At 39.0% G+C, this 13,186-nt stretch overlaps 1 pseudogene; it reads right to left on the reverse strand.

The window, feature by feature from the left end:
- Window positions 1–12,871, reverse strand: part of LOC100988136 (cubilin-like) — a 55,925-nt pseudogene extending 43,054 nt beyond the window's left edge.
- Window positions 12,872–13,186: the final 315 nt, after the last annotated feature.

The raw sequence follows: 13,186 nt of genomic DNA on the forward strand, positions 1-13,186 counted from the left end.
TGGCCATATTTCTACATTTGTTGGACTGTAATTCATTCTGTCCTTGTTATATATATGCTTGGGTATTTTTGCCTTGGTCTCTTAGCAAAGGTCTCTGAGTCTGACCTTGATGGAACCTGACTCATTCTCCACGTGACAAATACCCGAGGTGGAGGAAGACAGACAGTGGCCCTTGTCAGCAGCATGTGTGCTCTGGGCGACAGGGACTGGCTGGGAGCTTTGAGTCCAGCCACTGCCACCGCTTGTCCCTGAGGGTGCCATCTTCCCCATCTGTCCTCCTGTGCTGTCCTGCAGGGGGCACTCCTCACTCTCTTCTTGGAACTCACTAGTTGAGATGCGTGCAGACCTCCCATCTAGTAGTGCCAAGTTCCATTTTTTACACTGAAGTTTTGCTGAAGTGTTATAGAATACATCGTTTCAGAAAAAAGTGAAACAACGATGGTACTGCACAGTAAATAAATAAGTTAACTGAAAGCCCCTAATCTAACCCTATGTGTAGAAGTTTGGTGTGTAGTGTGATGAGCATATTGCGAATAGACTGAGCAACTCTCTGGTAAGAGACCCATTTGGGAAGAAGAACTGGAGGCTCTGATGGTTAAAAACATGTTTGCAAGTCTGAAGTGCTTTGTGAAGGACACACATAAGCAGAGTCAAGGCTGGAGCTGACCCTACTGGTAAAGGAAGGGGCAGCAACTAATCTAGCAGAAGTTAACAGAACAGAAGGCACTTAAAAGTATCCGCTCTGCCTACAGGCCATGCCCACTTAGCCAAATCCACAGAACCAACAGCTTTTTAAAACTTTATAGGAATATAGAAGCTATTGACAATGTGATGCAAACTATGGACTTGGTTAAGAAAAATGCTCAGATTTGCAGATTATTTCAGAGTTTCACAGATTGCTGCAGCCCAGTGTGATCATTTTGCTTGTTGTCAGCCATTCATTATTCAATTATTCATATAGTGTTGGAGCACATGAAGGAAACAAGCAGGCACATTTCCATTGCAGTTAGAGATCAGCTCCTGCTTGCCAAATGTGCTTTCTCCTTACCTCACATCCCATGCACATGGGCCTCCAGCGGCAGAAGTTCTGTGGAAAAAGGAGACCCAATTTCACTACATATTTAGTAATTAGCAACTAGGAGATAGTTCTCCCAAATTTGCTGTGACTCACTAGCAATACAAATATAACAAATGCACAAGATGAAATTAACCTAATGGTCACATAATTAGATAAGCCAGTCTCTTCATCGACTCCTGAAAAATTGAAGTAGATGTACATAAAGCATTGTCAAGTGTATAATCTAAAGAGCAAATCTACAAAACCCTGCTTAGTGTTTTAGTTAAGATTGAAACAGAAATGTCATAGACTAACATGGTCTCCTCTTCACATCAATTATTTACAAAGTGAAGATTTTTTTTCCAGGCTGAACAAACCGTCTTGTAAATGAAAATTCACTATCTGGTCCACAAAGTTACTTTCCCTCTCTTTAGGGGAAAGACAGGGTTGTTTTACATAAATGAGTTGGAGGTGAAAGGGGCACCTCCTTTCACCAAGTTTAAGTGTTTTCATCCAGATCTATAACTAAAAGACTCTATAAACCCTACAATCAAAGCTGTTCTTATTGTTCCTTCCTCCTTTCCTCACCACAAACAACAAAAATTAAAATGAAACAAAATTTAAAAGTTACGCAGAATGATCAATAAACTTGTCAGTGTGATCTTGAAAGCTTTGTAAGACCACTGCAAGGCAAAATTATAATACTCAGGTTTTTCACTTAAACATTACCACCAAAGAGTAGTTACAATGACTTCTTAAGTATTTCCAAGTGGCCGATGGCATTTATACAAATGAAAAAGAGGTAACAATCATGTTCATGAAATAATAGGGGTAACACAACACTGGCAAGGAATTCCGTTTCTGCATTCTCCACTTAAATCTTTTCTCTAACTGTGGCCAGAGGAAAACAGTAAGTGACTGTAATTGTTCAATGACTCATGCACAGACAATGCTTCTGACAGTGTAAGATTTTTCCTTCTGTTAAATCACAATAAGTCTAAAAATCTATTCTTTGTGGCTTGGAAAGACACAGTAATTTAATGAGGCTAGGGAACCCTGGCTCACTTGAGAAGCTTCATGCAGATGACAGCAGTGAGAAGAGTGTTAACACAATGATTACCATTTTCTTGTGAGAATATATTACGAAAAAGAAAAACAACTTGAAAGGTAGCAAAGCAAATGCAGACATATGCCATTTGGTCTAAAGTCTGTGCTAAAGGCAAGAATATATCCCTTTTTTGTGCAAAAAAAAATCTCCAAAGGAAAATTAGTTTTTCTTTCAAAATAGCCTTGTATCTTTTGTATGCTATTTCACTTACACGATTCTATTAAGGCAACACTCTCTGACTGCCCGTGAGACTTGCTTTCAAGTTACTGTTGAGACAGCTAAGTAGGAAAGGTGGCAAAGGGATTTTCTGATAGAATTTGTCAGGAGGTATTTACTGGGAAGCCTTCAAAACACAACGTCTTTCCTCAAGAAATGCATAAAAAAATTCATGTGCCCAATATCAAGAAGTTGAAGGTAAACTTTGTTTTGCATCAGAGAAGTGAAGTTTACCCACACTATGGGAGAAAGAGAAAGAGTTTGAAAAGTGAATTAGGGTTATCATTACAGAAAACTGCCTGGATTTTTCTTAGTCTTTACACAGTATGGGATTTGTTTGGAGAGCTGTGCATTTTTAGAACACTAATCACATCTATATTCAAATGGAAAAGGATCAAAACACTTTCCAGAGTAGAATATTAATGATCTTAGACTGTGCCACTGATGATGTTAGAATAGCCAAACAGGTAATTGATTACCTTTTATTTTAAATTATTCAAAGTTCTGAGTTAATTTGATCTGGGTGATTATTTCTCACACGCAGTGTTTGATGTTGATAATTTATTTCTCATATGCAGTGGGAGTAATCTGGGGCATATTTTCAGTTTATCCTCACACCTAATTTTACCTGTTCCCCCCACGCTCCCCAGACCAAATTCCTTCTCAAGCATCAGCTTCCAACTAGACAGCTCCATTTAGACAGGTCTTCCAACCTAAAATACCCCAAATTAAATATAACATTTCTCCCTTAAATCTTAGTCTCCTAAGGCACCACCATCCAACAAATTACTTATAGAAAGTCACCCTCAATTCACATCCTCATTAAAATACCATCAGAGTCCAAACACTGTATTCTAATGTATTCTACCTTCCAATGTAGAATACAGTCCAATGTATTCTACTTTCCGTCTCTCAGATTTCTGCTGTTCCCTTTATCTCTTTTCCCTCTGTGTTCGTTCAAGGCTTTGACATTTCCCATTGATATTTCTATCATAAGCTTCTTCCTTCCCAGGTTGTAGGTTCCTTGCACCTTCCTCCACCATGCTACCTAAGTTATCCTTTTTTTTTTTTTTTTTTTTTCTGAGACAGAGTCTCGCTCTGTCACCCAGGCTGGAGTGCAATGGCATGAACTTGGCTCACTGCAACCTCCACCTCCTGGGTTCAAGTGATTCTCCCACCTCAGCCTCCAGAGTAGATGGGATTACAGGCCATACCACCCTGCCCAGCTAATTTTTGTATTTTTGTAGAGAAGGGGTTTCGCCATTTTGGCCAGGCTGGTCTTGAACTCCTGACCTCAGGTGATCTGCCCGCCTTGCCTCCCAAAGTGCTGGGATTACAGGCATGAGCCACTGAGCCTGGCTGACAAAGTCGGCACAGGCAATGGGGCTTTCTTTTTTGACCTGGCCCTTGTCTGCATTTAGGCTCAACTTATACCATTTCTATAGGTGATAAAATGAGTCTCAGGCCTCTTTTGAATGTGATTGTGTAGAAAGACTTTGTCTTTCTATGCTGGAGAGGTACATTTATTGAGTGATTTTTTACAACATTAAAATATGTCATACATAATTTTTAAAACCAAGCCTTTACATGGCATATTCTAAGCTTCAGTGAAAAGCAACTATAGTCAGGTGGGGAAAAGATGAATAAAGCAGAAAGGTAATAGTCCTGAAAAATAGATTTACATGTCCAGAATTCTGACCCAATGTCTGCTGAAAAGATATCTTCCAGCCTCTTGCTATTTGAAATGAATCTGTCTTGAACACCAGGAGCATATTATTATTGCAGCTCTTCACATTTGGTGGGCGCTTTGAACTACATAATTTGCCAAGAAGGGGATCGCTGGTATTGGCACCATCATAAATTGCCAGTTAGTCATGGGAGCAGGAGGTGGAAGGAACCACATCAAAATCTCTGAACCTATGAAATGTAGCTTGTTAATACTGATGTTTCCATTTGGACATCTATTAAATTGTACCTTTAGCGCTTGCAAAAAAACAACAAGGAAATAACTAACAGCAGAGCATTCAAGCCTCACTTGATAGGAAATATTAGAAATCAGACAGTATCTTACTGATAAGTTCAAAAGTTTAGCCAAGTTTATTTTTAGTAATTACAGTATAACAAAAACTGTGATAGCAGCTGGGGATGTCAAGGTGAGTAAGATACAGTTTTAGACTTGAAGGAATTCACAGTCTAGGGCATATTAAAGTCCATCTGAGATCAAGTTTCAACAAGTTGAACTGATATTTATTATCCCAGCAACACTTCAGGTTTTTAGGTCTCATTAAAAATATGGTATTTACTCTTCCCTTGTTATTTTATGAGATGAAGTAGAACTTATGGAAAGCATGCTAATATAAAAGAGAGAAGAAATGCTGGCTTTAGAATCATAGCTCCATTCTCCTTCTCACAGTCTCATTTCCCTCTTTTAAAATGGAGTTTCTATTAAGGTCAGGTGAAGAACAAGAAATTCACATATAAGATCTCTGTGGTGGTCACTGACACTTCTGCACATGGTCCCAGCTCCTCTCTGCCTCCCCAGCACCAGTAGGACTGCCCTAGGTGCACACTTTGATGTTTGGCATGGCTGCTAGGAGCTGCTTTGACCACAGAAATGTAAGCAGAAGGGATACATATTACTCTATGGAAGAAGTTTTACAAATGACTACTTGCTTTGCCACATTGCCTTCCCACTCCAGTGATGATCATGGAAGCAAATGTAAAAATGAAGCTTCCATCAGCCTGGGTTGTTGAATGACCACGATGAGCAGAGTTTCCATGCCAGGCCACACTGAACATGCTCATTTGAATGAGAAATAAACTTGTTGAGTTAAGCTGCTGTGCTGTGGGGTTGTTTGTTACCATGGATAGCCTATCCTGACAGATGCATCCCTAACTTTTCTCTGTCTTATACAGTGTTTAATTTAGGCCTTATTCTTTGTCATTTTAAATAACTATTTCCAGAGTTCCTGAATAAGCAAGGCTTCCTACATGGTTTTACTTTAGAGTTTATTATAGCTTATTTTTTAAACTTGTTTAAATTATTTGTTATCCTGTCCTCATTTTTGTAGGTTCTTCTGCTTTTTCTTTTGTCTCTCTCTCTCTTTTTTTTAGATGGAGTCTCACTCTGTTGCCCAGGCTGCAGTGTAGTGGTGCAATCTTGGCTCCCGGCAACCTCCGCCTCCCAGGTTCAAGCAATCCTCTTGCCTCAGCCTCCAAAGTAGCTGGGATTACAGGAGTGTACCACCACGCCTGGCTATTTTTTGTATATATATATTTTTTGGTAGATATGGGGTTTCTGCCATGTTGGCTAGGCTGGTCTTTAACTCCTGACCTCAGGTGATCTGCCTGCCTCTGCCTCCCAAAGTGCTGGGATTACAGGTATGGGCCACCATGCCCAGCCTGCTTTTCCAATTTATTTTTGCCAGTAGCTCTAATAAATATTCCATAATATGGAACAATTTTGAAAATATATAATAAGTTGTCCCTTGAGATGGCTAAATACTTATTGTAATGATACAACAATTGGTCAAAATATGCTTGGAAATAATATCTGGACTACTTTTTTTATTATTATTATACTTTAAGTTTTAGGGTACATGTGCACAACGTGCAGGATTGTTACATATGTATACATGTGCCGTGTTGGTTTGCTGCACCCATTAACTCGTCATTTACATTAGGTATTTCTCCTAATGCTATCCCTCCCCCATACCCCCACTCCATGACAGGCCCCAGTGTGTGATGTTCCCCTTCCTGTGTCCAAGTGATCTCATTGTTCAGTTCCCACCTATGAGTGCAAACATGCAGTGTTTGGTTTTCTGTCCTTACGATAGTTTGCTCAGAATGATGGTTTCCAGCTTTATCCATGTCTCTACAAAAGACATTAACTCATCCTTTTTTATGGCTGCATAGTATTCCATGGTGTATATGTGCCACATTTTCTTAATCCAGTCTGTTATTGATGGACATTTGGTTGTTTCCAAGTCTTTGCTATTGCGAATAGTGCCACAATAAACATACGTGTGCGTGTGTCTTTATAGTAGTATGATTTATAATCCTTTGGGTATATACCCAGTAATGGGATGGCTGGGTCAAATGGTATTTCTAGTTCTAGATCCCTGAGGAATCGCCACACTGTCTTCCACAATGGTTGAACTAGTTTACAGTTCCACCAACAGTGTAAAAGTGTTCCTGTGTCTCCACATCCTCTCTAGCACCTGTTGTTTCCTGACTTTTTAATGATTGCCATTCTAACTGATGTGAGATAGCATCTCAGTGTGGTTTTGATTTGCATTTCTCTGATGACCAGTGATGATGAGTATTTAGCCCTCTCAAGGGACAACATCAAAAAAGGCAGTACTCTTTTGGATATAGAAGTTTTCATATGTTAGTTAAAAATTAGTCATATTACTTCGTAGTATTCATCATTTTATAAATTTAACAAGATGGACAGTAACTTCCTAATTCATCCCCTCCATGTGGGGTCTTTTTGTAAACCATAGAATATTGTGTATTGGTAATGATTAAATTCACTTGTGATGGCCTATTTCTCAGATATGTTCTCTTCATATCATCTTCTGATTTAGTTTCATTCAATTATGTTTATTACTAAAGTGTGCTCCTTGAAACACTAGGTCCATAAGATCAAGCATAAGTTCTGTAATGAAATACCTTTAAGAAATGTAGCCTACTATATTCACTCTTGGATTTTCACAATGCATATAAACACACCAACAGCACACACAAAAAAGAAAATATATAATAAATGCTTCCTTTTAACAGCCTTGAGAAAAAAATTGTTAATCTTTTTTCTAAAAGGCTTTGGTTGGTTGAAGATTTTCAAACTGGTGATGAGGAAGATGAAAAAAGTATTGATTTTCTTTTACCACATGTAACATTTAATGTTATTGTAAAAGATCAGGGAAGAACAATAGCTAGATAATTTCCAGCAACACTGCATTCATTTTAATTCTCAACAGACAACATATGTATTTTCCACAATAAGAATCCACAAAGAAAGATAAAATCTTAGTTTCTAAGAGGACTTAAATCTGCTTTGGCTTTTTATTTTACATAATTTTCCCAGGAGAGCACAGAAGAGATCTGAAAAAGCCCACTGACAGAAAAACTTGTGTAGCCAGAATCTTTGAGAGCCTTTTATCAATGTCTGCATCTTCTACCACACCTAGAATCTTAACTGTTTCATAGAATGTAGACTCTCAATAAATAATTCTCTAAACCTGCAGACGTAGGCTGAGTGTGGTGGCTCACACCTGTAATCCCAGCACTTTGGGAGGCCAAGGCAGATGGATCATTTGAGGTCAGGCATTCAAGACCAGCGTGGCCAACATGGCAAAACCCCATCTCTACCAAATATAGATATACAAAAAAAAATCAGCCAGACTGGTGGCACACACCTGTAGTCCCAGCTATTCAGGAGGCTAAGGTGGAAGAATCGCTTGAACCCGAGAGGCAGAGGTTGCAGTAAGCCAAGATCACGCCACTGCACTCTAGCCCGGGTGACAGAGTGAGACCTTGTCTCGAAAAAATAAATAAATAAATAAGTAAAATAAAATAAAATAAACATGCAGACATAAATTTGATTATGGAGAGCTCTAGGATCCAGGCTGAAAACTGAAAAAATATACCTAGATTATATATATATATACACACACACACACACATATATATACATATACATACACACACATATATATACATATATATACACACACACACACGCATATATATATATAGAGAGAGAGAGAGAGAGAGACAGAAAGAGAGAGAGAGAGAATATATAACATAACTCTATGAGTTGGTGTGTATACCATGGTTGGAATGTTTGTGTTCCCCTAAATTCATATGTTCCATGAGCCAATGATATTAGGAGGTGAGGCCTTTGGGAGGTGATTAGGTCATGGGGGAGGAGCCCTCACAAATGGGATTAGAACTTTACAAAAGAGGCCTGAGAGAGACCCCTTATCCCTTCCATCTCATGAAGACACAGCAAGAAGGTGCCTTCTATGAGCCAGAAAACAGGAGCTCACCAGGCATTGAATCTGCCTTGACCTTGGACTTTTGCAGCTTTTTGTTGTTTATAAGCCACCCAGTTTATGGAATTTTGTTAAAGCAACCTGAACAGAACAAGGCAATAATCCTACACATATAAGAAACAGATAGTCACAGCAGCAAACAGCTCCCCCTTACGCTTCCACGCCTGGGCAGGCATACTTCATAAGCCTCCTGCTCCTGGCCATCTGACAGTTTTTGTTCTTTTGTCCCCAGGACCTAAAGGACACTCTGTTTTCCTACAAATAGTCTAGGTGGGGGCTGCAGTTTTCTTTGAGGTCCAGCCTATAGAGAACACTTACTGCCTGATACAGGAACCAAATCAGGCTTGATGAGAGATGTCTTTCAGTTTGAGAGCCAACTGATACATGAGGTTTCTGGAAGTAAACTGCAGGGAGTACAGAATATTTAGGGCAGAAAATGATAACAGACAAATAGAGGGGAGGTAGGTAGGTGTGGTCTTAGCCCATCAGGCTTCTATATGGAAAGTCCTATATGGCCATGAACTATATTACCTTTAAGAGTTTCCCACCACATGCCATATATCACTGAAACAGGCTGTCAGGTGAAAGCAGTCTTGAACTTTATCATTCTGGAGAATGGGAGGTTGCATTGCCCTCATCAGTCTTGTTGGAAATAGGTAAGACTGGGGAGAAAATTGACCAATGATGCAAGCCATCTCTTACAGCATCAGTTTAGAGGTGGTCTGATACAGGAATAAAAATAGATGTCTTAAGCAGTTAGAAAATGTATCCTTTGAGGCCTGGCATGGTGGCTCATGCTTATAATCCCAGCACTTTGGGAGGCTGAGGCGGGCGGATAACTTGAGGTCAGGAGTTAGAGACCAGCCTGACCAACATGTCAAAACCCTGTCACTACTAAAAATACAAAAATGAGCCAAGCGTGGTGGCGCCTGCCTGTAATCTCAGCTACTCTGGAGGCTGAGGCAGGAGAATCTCTTGAACCCGGGAGGCAGAGGTTGCAGTGAACCGAGATTGCGCCACTGCACTCCAGCCTGGGCCACAAAATAAGACTTTGTCTCAAAAAAAATAAAAAAGAAGAAAATGTATCCTTTGAGAGACAGTTTTGGGAAACACTGAGGACATGGTGTTTGGAGGAAGCCTAGCATGAATACGGATTTTGACTCTTTATGTGTGTGTTACTTTCGGAAAGCAACCGGACCCTTCTGAGCCTCAGTTTCCTCATCAGTGAAATGGGAATAATCTATACAATTCCCAATCTATAATCTATATATACCTCATATGACTGTTTTAAGAATAAAATGAGACAATTATTGCAAGTGTGAATCAAAATTCTTTGTGTATGATAAATACCCAACAAATGGCAACTGCTTTCTCTTGCCCTTCCTCTCTCCTTTGATTTCAAGATGGGTTTATACATTGACAATCCATTTTATGACACTCCTTCACAAGTGTTGGGAAACCACAATGACTGTTTTAACTGGCGAGTGCTGTTTTTCACCCTTAGTTACTACCAGCTTGTGTGGAGAGGGGGAGTATCATTTCCCAGGTTGAACTATCATCTAGGAACCTCACTTCTCTGTGTAGATTTCCGTCCAGATTGCCGATGGGAATCCGTGCTCTCCATCAATAAAGGAGTGGCTCTTCTGTAAATAATGCTGCGAGGATTTTCTTAAGAAAGCCAATTTGTCTTACATACTTGAGCTTGATAACTTTGTCGTCACTAACGGTGATGGTATACAGACAGTGCATATTGTTTGGGTAGTCTGAGTACGAATAGGCAGGACTCTTGATGATTCCAGAAAAGAAATTGAACACACCACCACAGGCTGCAACAGAAGACAAGGGAATATGAAGAGAATAATGATTAGTCCCAGCATGGAAAAATGATTTTGAGAGATTCTATACTCATGCATTTTTCCCTAAGAGAGATAATAATTATTTTTCTTAAAGTGACTTATATCTCCCTTCATTGTGTTTACAAATAATTCTGATTTTTTTCCTCTAGGAGGGAAAATAAAAGACAGAAAGAGGGTAGAAACAGGGAAGAATATTTAAAGGCACATCTTGGAAAGGAATCAGTCTGAGTCAATTTAATAGCCAGAGTGAAAATGACGAGAAGGAACATTTCACCTGTTGGAGTGTCACCATCCCTTCCCTGTATTTCATTGACACGTTGAGAGAGGGATGACAGCAGTAACGAAGTATGGAAAAGGTGCCAGAATGCTGTTCTGGGCATATAGATCTAGGAAAGGCTGTAATCTGAAAATCTGAAATAATAAAGATCCAAGTCTTTTCTGTCAGGGATAGAATATTATATGGTAAAGTACTGGAAATCATTTTTGGAACTTTCTAGTATAGTTCCCTCTGTGGGCTGAAATGCATAGCTCTTCAGCTCTGTGGATTTGTAGTCAGTTGTGAGACTGGTAAGGACTAAACTTGCCCCAATTTGTATTAATATCACTGATCTTCAATCCTCAACAAGCAGGAGGAGGCCAGGCCCATTCCCCTCCAGGATTCCAGCAATTAACAGCTCAGAGCCTTGAGCTAGACCCATTAGTCAATAAAACAACAGACATAAAAATGTAATAAGGCCCTCTTATCAACAATGTAAAATTACTATTTTTGCTTGGGTTTACATATGAGGATCAGATTGTGCCACCTGATGATCACTCTTACTGCAGTGGAAAGACCTATCTATGTATATTTATTTTATGATTCTAAAATTATAATGGAGTTAATGCATCTTGAAGTATTTCTATGGTTTATACACTATCAATGGACACGTTCCACTTTACATTCTCAGAAATGAGGAACAAATTGTGGCTGCCATGTAAGCCTCTTTAATTCTTTACTGTTTTTGCCTCAGCTGAGCCAACCTTGCAAGGAGCACTCTTCTCTATGTGCCTGTAAGTACTTGGGTGTTCAAACCCCTGGGTCCATTTGTAAGTGAATTACATGTCAGATATGGGTAGCGATCACTCCTTTTCCCTTTATACATAATTATGTGGTCTCTGGAAGTTTCTCAAGACCTAAATAACTCTCATCTTTGTACAATGTCAAGATTTGAAGTCTTAACATCAATGACACTCTTTAAGTGGGACTCTTATACTAGAATATATTGAATCTTGACTACTTCCTCATAGGAAAATGAGGATTTAAAGAGAAGAAGAATATAAAGCAGGAGTTTACCTCTCCAAAGCAGCAGTTGTGCCAAAAGAATAGAACAAATCAATCCTTCTCTTTATTCAACAAGATGACGGGAGAGGAAATGTTAATTTTATGGTTCAATTCTGCTTGAGCCAACAGAACTACACAGTCATATGTAATCATACTTTACAAACTGTGGGAGTCAGGATGCAGATAGCAGCTAATGTGGACAAATTATGGAGGCCCTTTTCAGAAGTAAATACGTGTTTTTAGTCTTCTCTGCGGATGGGAACAGTAATTTATTCAAAGGGAAACTATTTAGCTTTCTACCTTTAGCAATGGGTTTGGTGGAGCAAAGATGAAACAGACCCAAGAAAGATGTGTGTGCCAGTTTGACTGCAGCTGAGATGTCCATTGATAGTGTATAAATATTGTCAGCAAACTAACCAAGCAGGAGGGGAAAAGACTATTCAAGACTGGGAAATGCAACCTTAGAATTTTCTGGGTAGCAACAAATGCCTCTGTCCAGTCTGTTGCTCCTCTTTTCACTTTGCCTTTGATACAGAGAAGTTGTAAATTATAGCATAGCCGAACATATCAGTCTTTTCCATTAGGGCTTGTGCTTTTTGCATAGTGTTTTAAAAAAGTCCTATCAGATTGTAAAGCCATTCTTTTATATTTCTTCTAAATTTATAAAATATTAATTTTTGTATTAGCAAAATGACTTGGGGAAATAAAACAGGCATCTGGATAATTTGGACTAACAGGAAGCTTTGTGTAAGGTATGAAAAACAAAAAAATAGCAGTAGTGTTTATTTAACTTAAATTACAAAACGAATGTCAATTCTTCATTTGATTTTCAGAGTAGTTCTAGCCAAAGTTCATGAAAAAGAACCTTTTCTTTTTAAGAATAAATGTGTATTTTTTTTTACCATGAACCTCACTGACAATTTTTTCCCTTAAATTCTCTGAATCTTCAAGTTGGTGCTGTATGAATCACAGTGAAAACTCCTTGCATAAATTACTCAGAAAAGAAGAAGTTTCCAAACTCTGTCATTATGGCTACTCACAGGTTATCCTATAGGAAAACTTGAATCCGAAGTCTGTGATTTGCTCATTAGAGTAGAAGTTAAGCAGTACTGGCCTGATGATGGTGAGGGGAGCTGGCATCTCATTCCCACACACAGTAGCAGATGGGGTGGACATGACGCTGTAACCCCTGATAATGTGCACGTCATCATTGACACAGCTTCCCGTCACAGAGGAACGAGCTGGACAAGGCATGGAACAACCGCATTATGACTAGAACCAACACAAACAATTAATGCCATAAATGCAAAAACAAAAATGTTATGACGATTCATGCAATTGCTATAAAAATTAAAATGAGAAACAACAGATATTTAACTTAGTTTCCTGTTGATAAGATGTTTAACTACAAAACAAGAACAGGTATAAGAAAACAGGTAGAACTTCACAACAAATACATTCCACTTTGAAACAATTCAGAATTTCCTTTCTTTATATAATGGTTCCTTTAATTCAGTGACTGTAAACTGGGGACAGTTTGGCCTCCCCGAGAACACCTGGCACTATCTG

Source organism: Pan paniscus, chromosome 8 (assembly GCF_029289425.2).
Source record: "Pan paniscus chromosome 8, NHGRI_mPanPan1-v2.0_pri, whole genome shotgun sequence".
Taxonomy (NCBI): domain Eukaryota; kingdom Metazoa; phylum Chordata; class Mammalia; order Primates; family Hominidae; genus Pan; species Pan paniscus.